Source organism: Halichoerus grypus, chromosome 7 (genome assembly GCF_964656455.1).
Source record: "Halichoerus grypus chromosome 7, mHalGry1.hap1.1, whole genome shotgun sequence".
NCBI lineage: Eukaryota > Metazoa > Chordata > Mammalia > Carnivora > Phocidae > Halichoerus > Halichoerus grypus.
This window is the reverse complement of record NC_135718.1, coordinates 47,237,786-47,256,367: the sequence shown is the minus strand read 5'-3', so window position 1 is coordinate 47,256,367 and position 18,582 is coordinate 47,237,786. Positions and strand designations below refer to the sequence as shown.

Below are 18,582 nucleotides of genomic sequence, written 5' to 3'. Positions count from 1 at the left end.
AGGTTGTCTCCCACTGTTCCATTTCCCTGAGGCTCTGTGGGTGGTGCATGACCTGTGGTAACCCCACCTCTGGGTGCAGCTCTGAGCGTCCCTGTGGCCTCAGGTGTGTGTGCGGTGGCCACGCTGGCCACAGCCAGGCCTGCCCCAGCCTCTTCAGGCCAGGCCTCTGCAGTTCTAGAACCTACTCTGTCCATAGAGCTCCTGCAGCCAGCCCATGCTACCTCTTGCCCTCCTCTCCGTCTCTCCCCGGGCTCCCATTGTGTCTGACTGGCTTGTGCAGTTTTCACCCTCCTAATCTCTCCTTCCCCTTTCTCTCTGAGGGTTCTGATGTCCTACGTCTGTCTCTGTCTGTCCTTCCCTTCGCTGCTGCCCCTCAGACTTTCTCCCTGTGTGATGTGCGTGTATGTCTGTGTGTGCGTCTGTGTCTGGGGGGCGTACGTGTCTGTGTATATATGTGTGTGTGTGTGGTAGTGAGCATACCTGTGTGCTTGTGTGTCTGTAGGGGCTACATGTCTGTGTGCGTATGTGTCTGTGTGTGGTGGTGAACATGTGTGTCTGTTGGGGATATGTGTCTGTGTGGTGGTGAGCGTGTGTGTGTGTGTGTGTTTCTGTTGGGGATACAAATCAGTGTCTGGGGGCATGTATCTGTGTGGTGGTAAGCGTGTGTGTGTGGTGAGTGTGCATGTGTGTGTCTGTGGGTCTATAGGGACACATGTCTATGTGTGTGTGTGTCTGTTGGAGATATGTATCTGGGGCTGGGGTACATACCTGTGTGCAGTGGTGAGCGTGTCGGTGCGTTTGTGTTTCTGTGTCTGTGGTGGTGATTGTGTGTGTGTGTGGGAACACGTCTGTGTGTGTGTGTGTCAGGGGGGTTGGGTGCATGACTGTGTGTGTGTCTGTGTGTGGTGGTGAGCGTGTGTGTGTGTGTCTGTCGGAGGTATGTATCTGGGTCTGGGGTGGTACGTGTCTGTGTACGGTGGTGAGCGTGTCGGTGTGTTTGTGTTTCTGTGTGTGGGGTGGTGGTTGTGTGTGTCTGTGGGGACACATGTCTGTGTGTGTGTGTGTATCTGTTGGAGGTATGTACCTGGGTCTGGGGAGTACGTGTTTGTGCGGTGGTGAGCGTGTCAGTATGTTTGTGTCTGTGTGTGTCTGTGTCTGTGGGGACACATGTCTGTGTGTGTGTGTGTGTGTGTGTCTGTTGGAGGTACGTACCTGGGTCTGGGGAGTACGTGTCTGTGCGGTGGTGAGCGTGTCCGTGTGTTTGTGTCTCTGTGTGTGTGTGTCTGTGGGGACACATGTCTCTGTGTGTGTGTGTGTGTGTGTGTGTCTGTTGGAGGTATGTATCTGGGTCTGGGGAGTACGTGTCTGTGCAGTGGTGAGCGTGTCGGTGTGTTTATATCTCTGTGTGTGTGTGTCTGTGGGGACACATGTCTGTGTGTGTGTCTGTTGCAGTTATGTATCTGGGTCTGGGGAGTACGTGTCTGTGTGCGGTGGTGAGCGTGTCAGTGTGTTTGTGTTTGTGTGTGTGTGTCTGTGAGGACACATGTCTGTGTGTGTGTGTGTCTGTTGGAGGTATGTATCTGGGTCTGGGGAGTACGTGTCTGTGCGGTGGTGAGCGTGTCGGTGTGTTTGTGTCTGTGTGTGTGTGTGTGTGTGTCTGTGGGGACACATGTCTGTGTGTGTGTGTGTGTGTGTCTGTTGGAGGTATGTATCTGGGTCTGGGGAGTACGTGTCTGTGTGCGGTGGTGAGCGTGTCGGTGTGTTTGTGTCTCTGTGTGTGTGTGTGTGTCTGTGGGGACACATGTCTGTGTGTGTGTCTGTTGCAGGTATGTATCTGGGTCTGGGGAGTACGTGTCTGTGTGCGGTGGTGAGCGTGTCAGTGTGTTTGTGTTTGTGTGTGTGTGTCTGTGAGGACACATGTCTGTGTGTGTGTGTGTCTGTTGGAGGTATGTACCTGGGTCTGGGGGAGTACATGTCTGTGCGGTGGTGAGCGTGTCGGTGTGTTTATATCTGTGTGTGTGTGTGTCTGTGGGGACACATGTCTCTGTGTGTGTCTGTTGGAGGTATGTATCTGGGTCTGGGGAGTACGTGTCTGTGTGCGGTGGTGAGCGTGTCAGTGTGTTTGTGTCTGTGTGTGTGTGTGTGTGTCTGTGGGGACACGTGTCTGTGTGTGTGTGTGTCGGGGGGCTGCGTGCACATCTGTGTGGCTCTCCCCCACCCCCCCGGCCCTCCCGCCCCCTCTGGCTCCCCGTCCCCCCGTCTGTGTCCGCGTCCAGAGGCCAGGCCGGGGCTGGCCCGGGGCCGTGGGATGAGCTCACGCGGCGGGCAGCAGGCAGCGGGCAGCGGCGCTTTGTCAGGAGGGACGGCGGGGCTCTGGGCTGGGCCGTGCGCGCTGCCTCCCCGGGCTCAGGAGCAGGGGCTCGGGCCTGGGGGCAGTGCTGCACGGCGTATGCGCGCATGTGTGAGAGAGAGAGAGAGAGAGAGAGAGAGAGACACGGAGACGGAGCGTGAGCGCAGAGCACACTGCAGCAAACCGCCAAGTCAGGCGTCTCCACGTGGGCCCCTCAGCTACCCAGCCCCCAGCTCTTTGTTCTGGTGCAGCCTTTAGCCTGTGCGCTCGCACGCGGGAGCACGCGCACGCGGGCACGACGGTCAGGAGCCTCCCCGGGGGCAGGGCCTCGGGGGGACCCCCCCGCCCCTCCTCTGCCTCGGTACAGAAGGTCACCTGCCTCGTGCCTCCCCTCGCCCCCCCCAGAGGCCGCAGCGGGTCCCCCTGCCCCCACCGCTGCCGCGTGCCAGCCCTCAGCGACTTGGCAGGCGGCGCGGAAATGTCAGCCTCCTCGGCACCGAGCGGGCCCACGCCTCCTGGCCGTGTAGGCACCAAGCAGCAGGCAGTCGCCATGTCCCGAGGTCCCCGAGAGCCCCCTGCATGGCTCGGCTACTGTCCCAGTTTGAATGACTCTGTGTCCCCTCAGCTGACCCCAGCAGAATAGAGAACGTCAAAACCCAAAGGATGGGGAACCCGGGGCCCAGAGAATGGAGCAGGACCCGCCCCAGGTCACAGCAAGGCAGGGCCGAGCCCGGACGAGAGTCTGGGATGCCCGCTGGCCATCCTCATGTCCCTCCTGTCTCCCTGCAGGAGGGGGTCTGTGATGGCTCTGGGCTCTGGGCTCTTGTCTGCGAGATGAGAGGCCCAGGGCTGTTGGCAGAGGGGAAACACGCAGAGAGCAGCAGGTACGGGAGATGCCAGGCCTCCCAGGAGCATCCTGGGAGAGGTGACCAGTGGGTTTCGAAGAGAGACCAGAGAACGCAGGAGATGGATCAGGGCTGGAAGAGGCTGCCCCTGAGCACTCCAAGGAAGAGGCCAGCCTTAGGGACGAGCGGAGGGCGGTTGTCAATCACCAGCCTGTGGGCTGGATGTGGCCCACAGACATCTGAGCTCCGATGTTTGGTGGTTTTGAAAAATGCATATTAGTTGCCAACATTTGCTCTTTGGGAGATTGCACTGTCAAGTCCAATGCCCGTCTTCCTTTCAATGGGAACCTTGGACCCACAACACACGGCTGACTGGGTGGTAGCTGACCCCTCAGATGGGCTCTGTGCTTCTGCCATTGTCTTATGCCTCAAGCATTCTCTGAATTTGAGAACCCCCCAGGCCCTGTGGACATGTGTTTCTGACCTCTGCTCTAAGCACACCCTCGCATCCCAACACAGAAGCCTGGCCCGGGGTCCTGGAGTGGAGCCCCAAGCAAAGTTGCTTGCTTTGTGTTGACAAACACCTGCTTGGTCCAATTTCTCTGATGTGCTGATAGCCCCCAGAGGAAACATTCATGGGAAGGGGACTGAGACATGCCCTGGGCCCCCGGCCAGCCTGGAAGGTGAAGCATCAGGAATATGATGAGGCCTCTGCCTTGTCCCTCTGGGTCTGTGGCCTGCGGTCCGTGCGGGAGGGGCTCAGGAGTGGCTCAGTCCTTTGGAGCTCTCAATCCCAAGGGACCTTCTTGTAGCAACTTGTATAGCAACCCTGGGGCTCAGACACAGACCCCAACTCGGGGACCTCATCCATGGCGTGTCGTACCTCTGTCACACGGTTGGGATGGGACTGGCATCAGAGGCCAGCCAGGTCATTTCACCACTTGTACCCAGGACTCATAAGCAGAAGGAGGCTCGTAAACTGCTTCCCTCTGTCTTTAAGAATTCTTGCTCCCACCTGGCTGAATGGGGGCTCTCAGACCTCCCTGGTGGTGGAAACATCACTGGTCTCTCTTAGAGGCTGTGTTTCCAGCTCCACCTTCATGACTCCCCAGGACCGCTCCCCGCCCCCCTCTGCCTCTGCCCACCCCAGAGCACGCAGCCACCTTCCCGTCACCATCACCGGGAGGACAAATGGCCTCATTCAGGGACACCCTGCCAGATCAGTCTCTCTAAGACAAAGCTGTGCGCAGCTCTGCGTGAAAAATGGCTCGTGGCCGCCCAGCGAGCGGGCGGGATTGGTGGGTGCAAATTGCAGGGGATTTGTTAACGCTCGCCGGCTTCCCCAGAAACAGCGGGGCAGGCAGGCCCTTGCCCTTGAAATGCCAGGTGGCCAGGCTGGGCGCCTTGTCAAGGCTGGGGACAGACTTCCTCCTGGACACCAGCCCCCGCCCCCACATCTGAGCTCAGCAGAGCTGGGATGTGGGGGAGGGATTTGGCTTCCTTCCTCCTGCACTCCAGGGCAGGTCCCGCTCAGGAAAGGGCTCTGGATTTCATCACCAGGCCCCTGGGAACCGACTCATGGTCAGCCCTGTTTAATGGATGAAACCTGTTCACAAGGCTTGCTCACCTCCTGCTGATTCACTGCTGTGGGAGAGGCCGCTGGGGCTCTTATCAGCATGCCCATTTTATAGAAGAGGAAACTAAGGCTCTGATGGGAGAAACAGACCCAGGCCACGTGAGCTGTGGTGCTGGAAGAGGTCTTGGACCTCCAGCTGGTGAGCTCTGGAGCATAGGGAGCCATCCCCTGTCCAAGTGACCCTGAGTGAGCAGGTGGGGTAGGTCGTCCTGGGCCAGCAGCCCCTGGCTCCCCTTCCCTCCCCCAGCTCCCTGAGGGCTGAGGCCTGGGATCGGGTGGCCTCACTCTGCTCTTGGAGAAAAAGAACAGTGGGGAGGAGCCCCACGTGACAGGGTTTGTGGACACAGCGTTCCCAGGCTAAGGAATTGGGGGGAGGAGTAGCTGTGATGGTCCCTGGGGTGTCCGGAGTGAACAGTGAGGAGCTGGGCAGTGCCACGGGAGAATGGGAGAGGACAGATTTGGAAACAGCTACAGGTCCCTGGAAAAGAGAGCTGAGTATTTCAATGGCCACGCCACAGCCATTTAAAACCGGGTCTCCCAAGAATTACTATACAGAAATGCTTATGATATAATATGAATTTTTAGAAGGGCAACAAAAATGGTAAGTTCAGTGTGACCTCAACCAGGTGCACAGGAAACAAAACAGAAAAGAATATACCAAAATGTCAACTTATAAATAATGGATCTATCTGGAATGGGGGGGATGACACTTTATTTCCCACATTTTCTGCGGGGAGCAAGATTCTGTTTTTAAGCAGAAGCAGCCATGGGCATTGTTGGTTCCTCTGGCATTTGGCTGGCACTGGCAGGGGTGGAGCGAGACGAGAGTGCCCTTGCCTCCAGGCTGGCTCAGCAGTTTTCCCAGTGCAACCCTCTCTGGTTCCCCAGGAGCCCTGGGGGGCAGGCCTCTGCTTGTCAGGAGGCTACTCTTCCTGTCTCCCTCTCTTTTGTGGGATTAGCTCATCGCTGGCTCCCCCACAGAGCCGGGGTGTGCAAGGACACAGCTGCCTGAGGCCCAGCTGGTGCGTATCTGCTTTCCAGGCCTGTCCAGAAGGAGAGGGGGCAGAAGGCTGAGGGCATCGGCTCGTGTGTGGGGTGGGGGGGCTCTGGGGGCCAGGACCCTGACAGGCAGTACAGAGCCCTCTCAGGATGGGGCTGTTTCTCCTACCTGGACCCTCACAACCCCAGTCCAGAGCCCCAGCTGGGACTGCACATGCTCAGGCCGCGTGATTGGGGCGGGGGTCTGCGAGGGGAGGGGAGGGGAGGGATTGCTGAGGCTCGTGCAAGGGGAAGGTGAGGCTGCCGGAGGCTCCTCAATCAAATGATGCGTGTCGGACTTTGGGTGCCCCCAGACACAACCCCCAACCAACATGCTGGCACAAGAGGTTTATTTAGAAGGATCCCAGAGAATACCCGTTGAGAAGCAGGGAAAGACAGGGAAGGGAAGGAGTTCAATGAAAATGTGTTGTTAAGCACTGTACCTGCTGTGACCACCTGCCGGGGAGCTCTGGGAGATGGTAGAGCACACCCCTCAGCCTGAGAGGCAAGGACAAGGAGCTATGTATCCTGCAGCTGGCATCCATTATTGGTGAGGGCTGCTTGGGGTCGGGGCATAGGTCCACCCTCCGGCGCTCGCCTTGGCAACGATGCCCGGCAGAGTCGGGGCACACACAGGAAGCAGAGGGTGTGTGACAAGGCCCTCACAGGGCCAGAGCAAGGCACTGGCCCCATTTACATCACTTGCATCCTATCCTCAGCATCTCTGCCCTATTCCAGTCCTGTTCGTATTATGACTGTATCCTCCATATTATTACTTGCTGATTTTGACTTTCAAGATAGAAGTTTTAAAAGGTCACTTTATATCTTGTATGCTACAGTAACTGGCAGACCAGTCTCCCTTGGCACATTTAGAAACTGTCAAAATCAGGACGCTGGAGACCCTGCCCTGTGTCTGGGTTGAGCCACAGGTGTCTGGCCCATCCCTAGAGCCTGGGCCAGCTCTCTGCCAGTTAAAAAAGAGGTGGGGGTTTAGGAAATTGGGAGTCCCCTTCGTGAAATAGCAATATCCCAGACGTGGGAAGAGATCTGATGCGGCCGTGGTTTTCTCATGGCGGCCCGTGACCACCGGAGGCATCTCAGGGGCCCCAGGCCCTAGTCCATACCTGAGAGTGCTCCTGTCAAGGAGGAAAGTCCTATCCAAGGCCACGGAGGCCTAGGCGCCGCCCCCTCCCTCGGGACGCTCCCAAATCAGTTTCTTCCATAGGCCAAAGCCTTCACTCCTTTTCTCTACCTTCATGGCTGTGGGAAGAATGATGAGGTCGTGGGCGTGAGAATCCCTCTCAAAATAAAAAAAATACTAAACCCGGCATTTTCAGGCCAGGAATGATTATCGTCTTGTCCAGTCCCACTCTGTGCCAAGCACAGGGGCTATAAACGTATATAAATGCACCACTCACAGTCCCTGCTCTTGAGATTTGAAATAAATGAATGGTCCCATTCTGTGGGTGAGAAATGACAGTAATCCTACACACAAACACAGCCCTTTACACAGCCTCCCTTGTCCGGCCCCGTGAGATCCCCAGGGCCGGCTGATCCCCCATTTAAAGAGGAGGGGACTGCAGCTCTGAGGGTTGGGGAGGTAGCCGCAGCTAGAGCAGAAGTGGGGACCAGAGCTCTGGCCAGCCCATCCCTGTTTCTCTGCATGGTCCCCTGAGGAGTGGGCGCAGCCTCTGGGGAGATGCGGGCCCACAGTTACCGTCCTGCAGGCACCGAGGGTGTCCCCCTTCAGCCACAGTGCTGTCCAGCCCAAAGGCACGTTTGGGACAGAGATGCTACCAAAACACCCCCCACTGCCCCGGGGGGCCCTGAGGATGCCATGGCTGCCCGAGAAGTTAATAAAGCCATCGGCAGCAATTAATTCTGCAGAGGAAAGAGCCAGGTAAGAGGATTAAGGAAGCCAGAGCTTTGGTTTTAAGATGGAGCTTAGCATTCCCACCAACAGAGGAGGGATTTCGGGGGATCCGCGGGCGTGAGAGTGAAATGGAGCAGGGGCTTGGCAGAAAGCGGGCGAGGTGGTGACGGGACTTCTGAAGCAAGCTTTGCAAGCCATAGCCTTGTAAATACCTTCTGGGTTAGACAGACAGACAGACAGGGATTAACAATGGTGCTGGTTCCGGTACCATCCACCTCGCCTGTTTTCAATTTACAGGGCAGGGCATCTGGATTGGAAAAAAAAAAAAAAATCTGATTTATAACCCCCTTCAGTCATGACGTTGGCCAGCATGTGGTCAGCGTTTTCTTGGTACCTGGCCCTCACTGCGTGTGGCACCCATGAACCCACTTATCCCACATGATGATCCCATTTTACAGATGGGGAAACTGGGGCAGGGGAAGACTGAGTCGTTTGATCAAGGCCACTTGGCTAAAAAGAGCCAGAATTGTGGTTCAAACCAGATTATCTGACCCTGAAGCCATAGGCTGCCCCAAACTATGAACAGGTTGAAATGAAGTCTGGGGAAGGACACGTTCATGACTCAGGATCACCTGAATTGCTTGCAGGTGGAGGCATTAAGTATTTGACAATGATTTGTCTTTGTCGGTAGGTTAAACACCCTCCTGTCTTTGAGCTTATTCTCAATCACAGTCCCGTGGATGGTGAGTAGCAGAGAGGCTGGTACATAGTAAGCATTCGGTACGTGCCAGTTGTTAGGATCCCAATGTCCTGGTCAGCCCCAATTTCAAATATTTTTCCCCAGAAACCTTCCAGCTATTTCATAGAGAGGAGTAGTGGTTAAAGGTATGGACTCTGGAGCAACCTGCCTGGATAGGAATCCCACCCAGCCTTCCACCCACAGGCTGTGTGACCTTGGACAAAGTCACTTAACTTCTCTGTGCCATGGTTGCCTCATGTGATAAACGGGGGTAAAAATAATGCCTACATCATGGGCATTAAGTGGGTGAACGTATGTATCACGCTCAGAACAGGACCTGGGGTATAGTAAGTCCTATTCAGACTGTCTTAGGATGTCTTGTACCTGAAGGTTACACAAAAGCCTGTGCCTGACCCTGTGTCATGATTTGGGGTGTGGAAAATATGGAACCTATATGTGTAGACAGGACCAAGGTAAGTGACACCCATACCCCCCTTCGAGAGGGTAGGAGGTGAGTGGGGTGATGGCCCCTTCCTGAGGCTCCAAGAGAGGCTCACATGGGGCCAAGAACACATTTCCCTTTCCCCCAAGAAGAGGAGGCTGAGCCCCAGAGGGGGGAGGCAGGCTTCCTGCAGGAGTGGAGGGTAGAGAGCTGGCTGAGGGAGGCCAGGCCGGGCCAGCAGAGCCCTGTCTGTGCCTTGGGCCAGGGAAGTGTGAGGGCCTCTTTCGTCCCAGCAACCCTTCCCAAAATTCTCTCGAGAGAGAGAAAGTAACACTTCAAGTACTGTTTATTAAGCTCCTGCTTCATGCCGCACACTGTGCTGGGTATTTTATGAACGGCAGCACTGATCCTCACAAGGAAACAACCCATTTTATAGATTGGAAAACTGATGCACAGAGATTTAGTCACCTGCCCAAAGTAACCCAAATCCTTTGTAACAAAGCAAGGGATGCTGGGATCGATGGCTCTGAGTAGATGGATGTTTGATTGGTTGGGACTGAAGAGAAGGAGGAAAGAAGCAAGAGAAGGAGGGAGGAAGGGTGTGGACCAGAGCCAGCCCCAACTCCAGGCATTTGCTCCCTCTATGCCTCCCTGGTCGTGCCTTCTCTCTCTCTGGGATCAGGCTCATCTTGAGTGACGCCCGAGCTGGTCTCCAGGGCCCCTCTGGCAAGCAGGGTCAGAGAGGAAGATGGTGGCCAACAGACCCTGCCCTCTTGGCTCGCGTCAGCTGCCCAGGTCAGCGTGCACAGCAGAGTCAGGAGAAGCCAGGCCTGGAAAACTGTGGGTCTTGGCCTGCAGGCCCCTAATTTCTCTTGCCTGCACATTTTCAGCCACCCTCAAGTCAGGCCCAGCGAGCTTCTGGGATAGGACTGGTCTCAGGACATGCAGAGCCAGATCTGGAAACCAGAGTGGGGGCAGCCTGAGGTGTAAGGGTCCAAGCTCGAGCACCAGGGTCAGGCTGACCTAGGCTCAGCCCAGCTCCATCACTTCCATGCCACGGGTGACCCTAGCTGCGTCTCCTACCCTCTCCTACCCTCTCCTAACACGAGCTGGCCTCTCAGAAGGGCTCTGTCCATAATCATTCAGATTAAGTCTTGCATGGCAATGCAGGCTCTGAACCCTACTTGCTGTGTGACTTTATGCAAATGCCTTCGCTTCTCCCAAGCTTGGGGTCCAGCCGATCTAGAATCCGGGTCTCCTGGCTAGAGAAGCAGCAATTCTGTTTCCATGGCAACCCAGCTGCCTCTCAAGGGACCATCTGGATCACATCCCCCTGGCAAGGTGCTGCCCAGGCAACCAGGTGTTTGTGTTTTGCAGTGCAAGCCCTGCAAGTTGGTAATTCCCCTCACTGGGGACAAGATGGTGGCCAGGCAGTGGCTGGAAAGACGCATGGACACCTTGGCCAGGCCTGCTGCCCTTGCTCTTCCTACAGGCAGAGGGAAACACACCCCAGAGCTTGGGAACTCTGACCAATGACTTGCCTCGAAGAGCTGTGAACAGTTGCTTCTTTATATTCCTGCGCACATTTCCTGGCTTGTTGGGGCTGCCTGGGGCTGGACTCCTGTAGGGAATTCCAAAGGACCCAGTCTCACCTGTTTGGGATGAAGAGCTACTATTGTCTTTGGGCGGGAAACAGGAATTACTGGGGTGGGGAGGAGGAGTGAAATTAGGAGTCTGCCTTTCAAACAAGCACATAATTATGACAACAGAAACTCAGTGCAAGGGATAAACTAAATTCACCGCACCTATTATATGCAGACACTGTGATTAACCGTGGAGTAACCCCAGAAATTGTCTGTACCCTCAAGGAGCTTACAGAGACCCTACATGCTCAGGAAAAAGGCCACGGCAACAGACCCACATCAGCAGAGGGTGAAGTTGAAATGGGGCGAGATGGAACCCACTGGGGCCAGCCGCCTGCTGCGGGCGCTGGCAGCCCGGTGGGATTGGACAGTTCACAGATAGCCCGCGCTCTGCACTCACTGCATGTAGACAAACAGTCCCTGAGGCAGCGATCTAACCCCTTTTCCAGATGGGGAAGCTGGGGCTCGGAGAAGTGAGGTTGTGCCCAGCCTAGCACAGCTGGGAAGTGGCTGGGCAGGGATCAGAACTGGGGTCCTCTGCCTCCTCGGGGGTACCCTGTGGGGGTCACTGCTCTTGTGTGGCAGGCTGCCCCAGGAGGCTCCCATTTCCCCCATGCCCCGAGGCCTCCCTCTAAGCTGAGTGGAACAGTCCTCTGCCTCTCTGTCCCTCTTTCTCCCTCTCTTCCCCTCTCTCCCTCCCTTTCTCCCTCCCCTTCCTTCTACTCCCCTCCCTCCCTCCTTCCCCTGTCTCCTTCTCCCCCTCTCTCTCCCTCTCCCTCCCGCTCCCTCTCTCCTTCAGTTCCTTTGTCTCCCCTTTCCCCTTGGGACTGCAGCTCCATGCGCCACTGGGCCCCCCCCCCCCCCCCCCCCCCCCCCCCCCCGGCTGCAGCTCAGCCCTGCCCAGGAGCCCAGGGCAGCCACTTGATCCAGGCCGCAGGTGCGGCACCCAGGTCCTGCCCCAGCCCAGCCCTGCCCCTGCCCTCAGAAACACTGGCTGCTGTGCAGGGCTGCCCCCCTCCTACCTTCCCTCTACCCTCCGCTGCTGCGAGGAAGTGACATAATTGCCTGTATTCCCATTTCCTCCAGCCTCCCCACTCTCAGATGTGTGCCCCAGATGTTTAGACTCACTTCCTCCCAATTAAGCGTCTGCCAGGAGGGGAGGCCGGGAGGCAAGGGGCCGCGTGTGTGCTAAGGGGCTTGGAAGGGAGAAAATGGGAACCCGCCCTCCCAGGGACAGAGGGGAACTGGAGGGCTACTGAGCTCTGCAGGGAAGCCCACCGACCTAGCGGCTGGGAAGTGCGGCCAGACACCCCCTTGGGTTGGCTGCGAGCCCAGCTGCTGTGGAAGCACCAGCCCCTTGGCGGTCTCCAGGGGCAGATCTGGGTGCCCAGCCCCTGGGGACAGGGCTCCTGGGTCTGGTTCCTCTTCTCTCCTATAAGAAAAATAAAGAGGAGGAGAAAGGCACTGCCTCCCTCTAAAGAGCAAGGTCAGAGAGTGGGCAGGTGACCCCACAGATTGGGTCTGTTTCCTCTGAGGTTTTGGCTGAGGCTGGGCTTCAGGGTCTGGTCCCAGGCCCCCTCCTTGTGCAGAAAAGGTCGCTCGGTATCACACTCACATGTCCACACAGCCAGGAGTCATTCAAAGAACAAGGGCATCCAGGTGGAAGATACAGAGTGGATCTGGGGACCAGAGAGCGCAGCGCCCCCAATGGGGCAGCTACTACAAAGGGGGCCAGATACCCCCTGGGGCCATGCTGGACAAAAACCCAGAACCCCCAGGGTTTCCAGTTCTATGAGAAATCTCCTGAGGTTTTTAGTGTTGAGACCACCCCTTATTTTAGACCCAGTGCTGGCTAGTCCAGCTGTGATGGAGGGCTGGCTCTCAGGTGGCCAGTGGAGGCATGGGACTTAAATCACTGGGGACCAAGACCAGGACGGATGGACCCATGACTCATGGGAGTAGGAAGGGTCAGTCGGCAGAGTTTGTGGGACTGGGTCACGTTCACTGAATACAGAAAGAGACCTCAGGCCATGTCAGCAGGGAAGGGTCCTGAGGAGCACCTGAGTGGGGCTGAGGGTGGGAGGGCGGGACCTGTGAGGCAAAGAGAGCACCCATTTGGTAAGTATCCAACATGCAGGCAGGCCCCCCTGGGCTTGCATCCTACATCCCCTGCTTTCAAGCTGTGTCACTTTAGGTAACTGGCACAACCTCTCTGAGCCTCAACTGTGGCATCGGGAAATGGAGCTAACCATACCTCCCTGCCACGGTTGGTTGTGTTGGGGTGTTGAGGATTAGATGGGACGATGCGGGGGGAGCTGCGCCTGTGTGTGGTGAAAACTAGATATCCGTCTGCCACATCCCAGTAACAGGCAAACCAGGTGGGTGGATAGCACCCTTCCCACCCAAAAATCAGCTGTGAGAGGAAGAAGGCTGGGTCAGGGAGGAGGATTCTATATGTTGGACGGGAAGGGGGAAGCAGGCAGACGGTGCCCTTTTGGAGAACATGAGGTATATAATAATAAGGAATAAATATAAATAGTAGGCGTCTGTAGTAATACTGTTTTTGCTGCTACTATTACTCTCAGACGTGAATGTCAGATGCAGAGAGCTTTTGGGATCACCTGGCCCAACCCCCTATTTTTATCGGAGAGGAGACTGCCTTGGAGAGAGGGAGCAATCTTCCCAGCATCCCTCATCGTGCCAGGGGTGGGGCTGGCGTGAGACGATATTTACCACCTAATACTCTTTTTGTTACTGCTAATAGTACCATTAGTCCCACAACAGCTATTATTACTGCTAATGCTACCATTATTAACACTACCATGCTAAACCTCTAATGCTATCATTTTTCTCCTACTAGTCAATTAAAGAGTTAACTTTTATTGAGTCCTTACCATGTTCCAGACGCTGGGTGAAACACTGCATGTACATCCTCTCATCTTTACAAAAATATTGAGGAGACTCCGAGAGGTTAATTATTTGCTCAAGGCCACACAGCTAGAAAGTGGCAGGGCTAGAATTAGATTCAGGCAGTCCTCCAGACCTACATGCTCGGGTACCAGGTCAGATGCCTTCCAGAAGGAGAAAGGACGCTAGACAAGCCCAGGGTCCAGCATGAATGGAGGCCTGATGTATCTCTGGAGCAGGGATGCCTTGTGAGTTAGCCCAAGGAGAGCTGCCTTTGTGGAGAGTCTAATAACCTCTCTCTCTCTCGCCTTGTTTCACGAAACCTGAAATTCAACTGGTTTTTCTTTAGATTTAAGTACTTGTCCCTCTGTAAATGAGCCTTGTTCATTTGCTCTGGCATTTGAGGACTATTGGGGGGTGGGGGGTGCGGAGTGAGGCCAGGTCCCAGACTCGGGCAGGCCCGGCTTCCAGTTCTGGCTCTGTTTGCAAGCTGGGTGACCCTAGGCCTGTCCCTTCACTACAGAGCCTCACAGAGTGGGCATCCTGTCCTTCCGTCTTGGAGGCCACTCTGTCTGGAGGGTGTCTCTGCCCTGAAGCATCACTGTAGCTCCCCTGTGACCCCGAGGGCCTCCTGGCACAGCCCCAGGTACAATATTTCCTGCAGATGAGACCTCCACTCCCAAGACCCAGGCCAGTGATGGCAGAGAACCAACACACTGTGTCTGGAAAAGACCGGGATGTAGAGGTTTTTTCAGCCACTCATTGGGCAAATATTTAGTGAGCACCACAGCATCCCAGGCCCTATGTGCCTGGACACAGCGCGAGTGAGGCAGATGTGGTCCCTGCCTTCCGGGAACTCGAGACTTGGTGGAGAGGACAGACTGGGAACAAACACCCTTCAGTGATGATGTCATTGTGATCAGTTCTACAAAGAACGTCTTAGAGGCTTTCTCAAGGAAATGACCCTAGCAGGAAGGAGAAAATCTGCCCAGAGAAGAGGGCAGAGAAGGGCATTTCAGGTAGAGGGAACAGCATGTGCAAAGGCCCCAGATGCAGAAGAAATGTGGGTTCAAATCTCCTCTCTACTTTTTCCGACTTGGTGTCCCTGCATAAGATGCTTCTGGGCCTCAGTTTCCTCACCTGTAGAATGGGAACAATGCCACCTGCCTCCCAGGGTTCCGAGCAACTGAGAGACTAAGGAATATGAAGGTGCTGGTGTCTAGCACTGCTTCCTTGAATGTCTAAGGAATCCGGAGGCTGCCACTTGGCTCCTGGTTTCCAGTCACCCCCTGACACCCGAGGCCTCTGTCAGTACTGGTTGTTCCTCAGCGCAATTAGGTAATTAGGCCAAATTCAATTACACACCACACTCCCAGGTCTGTCTGGGGCCCGAGGGAGGCGTGGGCTCCCCTTGCTGAGGGGGAGCAGCAGAAGACCTGGCTTGCTTCCCAGCGCTGTGCCTTGTGACCATGCATCTCAGAAAACTGCCTGCATCCCAAATGGGGAAACTGAGTCAGGGGAAAGGAAGTGCTGCTTGGCCCCAAACCATAGTATCCCCAGGGCTGAGATCTCTGGGCTGATTTCCTTTCCCCCCTTGGGCACCCCGACTCAGGCTACTGGCCCATGGCTTGCCCCACCTTTCAGATTCATCAGGGGTCCTGGCTCCTCATCCCTCTGGACAGGCCGCCAGATTGGTGGGAGGGTAGGGTTCAGCTTCTCTGTCACTCCTGGGTTTATGGTAGTATCCTCTCCCAGCTGCAGGCTGGCACCCAGGCACTGATCAACACTTTATTTGGCATGTGGGTTTTTGCAATGAGCCTACCTCCAATAAAGCTGGGCAAGCCAGGGTTCATAAATGCCTTTATGGGACTTGCCGGAGGCATCTAGACAAGAGCAACTCAGGTTGAGTTGCAGAAGGACCTTCCTAGAGACCATCATAAGACTTCCAAGGCTTTGAATGCCAATCTAGGGAGCTCAAGCTTGCACTTGGTCCTGGCAGCACTGGGGAGCCATAGAAGGTTTTAGACAAGGTAGTAACATGGTCAGATTTACCTTTTATAAAACCTTAGCAGCTAGAGGAGGGACCAAGGGGCCAGAGGCAGAGAAAACAATGTGGATGCTCTTCTGGGTGTCGAGAAAAGAGACTGCTGGGGTGGAATTGTGCCATGTGTAGAGGGAAAAGGACAGATGGTAACTCCAGCAATGCCTCTTGCCCGTGGCCAGCCTCTGGCCACCCATAGCTGGGCCTCGGAAGCTCCGTTGGTGACTTGGGGTTGTTTTAAGTGTCACTGTAGAGTTACTGGTTTCTGACGACTCTGTACAGCATCTTTCCATGGGAAAAGTCTTAACTTTGGATTCATTTCATTCTAAGATAAAAGTGGTTTTATGGGGTGTTTTTTTTTTCTAATCATAAGAATAATATATACTCCTTATAAACAATTAAGGCATACAGAAAATTATATAGAGCTGAATCCCCACAGACATAGGATAATAACTTGGTCAAATAACAGGTATTCAACAAATATTTGTTGAGCACCTACTATGTGCCAGGTACAGGGCCACCAGGGATATAGCAGTGATCAAAACAGACAAAATCCCTGCTCTCATGGAGCTCACAGTCTATCAAAAAAGATATGTTTACAGATACACTGCACATGTATTTACAAGAATGGACCTTAGTAGGCCCACTACTTTGGAATGGGCTTCTTCGTCTTAAGAGATCGTGTATACTGTAGCTACATTGCCTGGCTTGCTCCATCCTTTATAGGTTATTAGTTGCACGGGGGGGGGGGGGGGGTGTCAGCTCAGTTGTGACAGTCTTTCTTGGGGCCTTCCCAATCAGACTTAGGGAGACCAGTGCCCCTAGTAGCAAAGAGGCCCAGCATCTGCACTAGGTGTCCACACTGCGTGGGGAAGCTGTGTCCCAGAAAGAGATAGTGACGTGCACTTGGTCACACAGCAAGCCCGCAGCCTCTCTCCCAGGCAGCATCTCTCAGCTGGGGCCTTGGCCTCCGGTGGAGGGGTGTGCTGTTCCCACCTGCCAAGCTCAGCTCTGCAGATCCTGATTTCAACATCAAGCCTCCCACTCCTTGCCCTGCCCTGGCGGCCACTTTGGATTTTCCCCAGACAGACATTCCTCCGTGGCCTGTCTGCTCACGTCCAACCACCCCCCCCCACCCCCGGGAGAGGGGGGACACCTGGGACCACACGGGGGAGTGAAGGAAGCTGCCAGATTCCCTGGGCTGCTGTGGGCTGGGAGCAAGTGGCTGGAAGGGAGTGGGCAGCAGGGACAGTGTCCTCTCACTCAGGACTGTCAGGAGGAGGGAAGGAAGCACACAGGTGATGAAGGGTTCCTGATGAACTTTAATGGGTCTGGAAGATTTGCTCTGTTGCTGCCCAGAACATACTCGGGTGCTTGAAAATGCTTCTCAAGCACCAATCCTTTCCTCTTACCTATGAGAGCACCCCAGAGCAGAAATGGCCACAAAAGCCCTAGCCTGTTACTCCAAGATTCCCTCTGCATTTTCGCATCCTCAGCTTACACACCTCAGGTGACAGGGTGCTCACTACCACCCTAGGGCAGCCCTGACTGTCCTTCTTCTGAGCCCAGATTGGATGCCCCCACCTACCTTCTTGATGTGCGGGACCCTCTGTGGATGAGGAAAGGAGCAGAAAGGTCCAGAGTCTGGCCCCCAACCTCCGTGTGAGGAGGAGGAAGACAGAGTGGGGCAGACCCTCCACCTCCACATCCCATCAGCTCATAAAAAGAGGCAGCGGATGGACAAGAGCCCTTTAGAATAGTAGCCCTTCATATCTGTCTAGCACTTTACAGTTGGGAGAACATGCCCTTGCCAGTACCCTTGGTGGGAACACAGCATCGGGAGACATGGCCTGGGGCTCTGGAACAAGCCAGAAGTCTTAGGGCTAGTCCTGGCTCTACCACTAATTTACTGTGTGGTGGCAGGAAGCCCAGCCCCTCTCCTCTGAGCTCCGGTTCCCTCATTCCAAGTGAGGCTAGGGGCTCTTTACTCCAGTGCTAAATGAGTTGGTGATCCCAAATGGTCAAGTAGAGGCCCTGCGGGGAAAAGGGCTGGCTGTAACAGGCCACGCAGGCTGGGGGGCATGGTGGAGTCAGTAGGGGCCGGGCGGCCTGCTTTCAGCTTCATTGGCCCCCCAGCCTTGGGCCTGAATGTGTGTGTTTTCATAACTCCTTCCCTGTCTGAGCTTCATTTCTTCTTCTGCAACGTGGAGGGCATCCTCCCGGGGCCTGCTTGAGCCTTTGTCTGGGGAATGTCAGGAGTGGAATTTGGCTGCCCTGGCCCAGACAGGGAGAAATGCTGCACAGGCAGGGAGGCAGAAAGACAGACCTACAGACAGCTTCAGCAGGAAGGGAAATTGCCTTTCCAACTGCAGGGAGCTTATGTCAGTCCAACCCGGGGGCCGTCCGGAAGCCCCCTGTCAAAGCTCTGTCCTGGGAGAAGCAATAAAACCCCAGGACTGCTGAGGCACGGACATTCGAGCTGCCTTGGCCGTCCCTTCCCTTCAAAGGCGACTCCAGAAATCAATGGAAAGAGATTCATTAGAGGCCTGGGTGGCGAGCTCCCCACCACCTCCGGTGGCCCCTTTGTTACCCGGCCTGAGCTTCCTGTCTGAACAGACTGCCTCCACTGAGAAGCCACCCCGTGTTCTTCCAGACAGCAGGTCGGGGGGTGGGGGGCAGGCATTGGGCGCAGGGCACCACAGCTCCTCCTGTTCACTCATTCATTCCTGGCCTCACTCATTCGTTCAGGCAGCTGGTTCTTGTGTCCTTCCCAGAGCAAATATCCCACATCTGCCCGGCATCCTGTAGATCCTGTCCACGCGAGACGTCCAAAGCAGACAGAAGTCGCTGCTGATGTAGAACTTTCGCCTTCTAGTCAGGAGACAGCATTAACAAGAGAAACAAGTCATAAGTGCAGAGGGGAGAGCAAAGTCAGGAAAGAGTGGGAGGAAGCGTGGGGAGGGGCTGCCGTTTGGGGCAATGGGGCTGAGGAAGGCTCCCGAGAAGGGGTCACCCGTGCGGAGGCCTGCAGGCGGGACGTGAGCTGGGCCACCTGGAGAAGAGCGTGC

General features: G+C 55.6%; 1 protein-coding gene and 1 long non-coding RNA gene across 11 annotated transcripts in view; one reads left to right on the top strand and one right to left on the bottom strand.

Moving 5' to 3' along the window:
• The window catches only part of LOC144382563 (uncharacterized), a 239,241-nt gene extending 227,794 nt beyond the window's left edge, over window positions 1–11,447 (bottom strand). The window contains exon 1 of the long non-coding RNA XR_013449723.1: window positions 11,413–11,447. This is a non-coding gene — a long non-coding RNA (uncharacterized LOC144382563). The remainder of the gene's footprint in view (window positions 1–11,412) is intronic.
• The window catches only part of ZMIZ1 (zinc finger MIZ-type containing 1), a 235,027-nt gene that overhangs the window by 142,399 nt on the left and 74,046 nt on the right, over window positions 1–18,582 (top strand). The gene's annotated exons all lie outside the window — the stretch shown is intronic.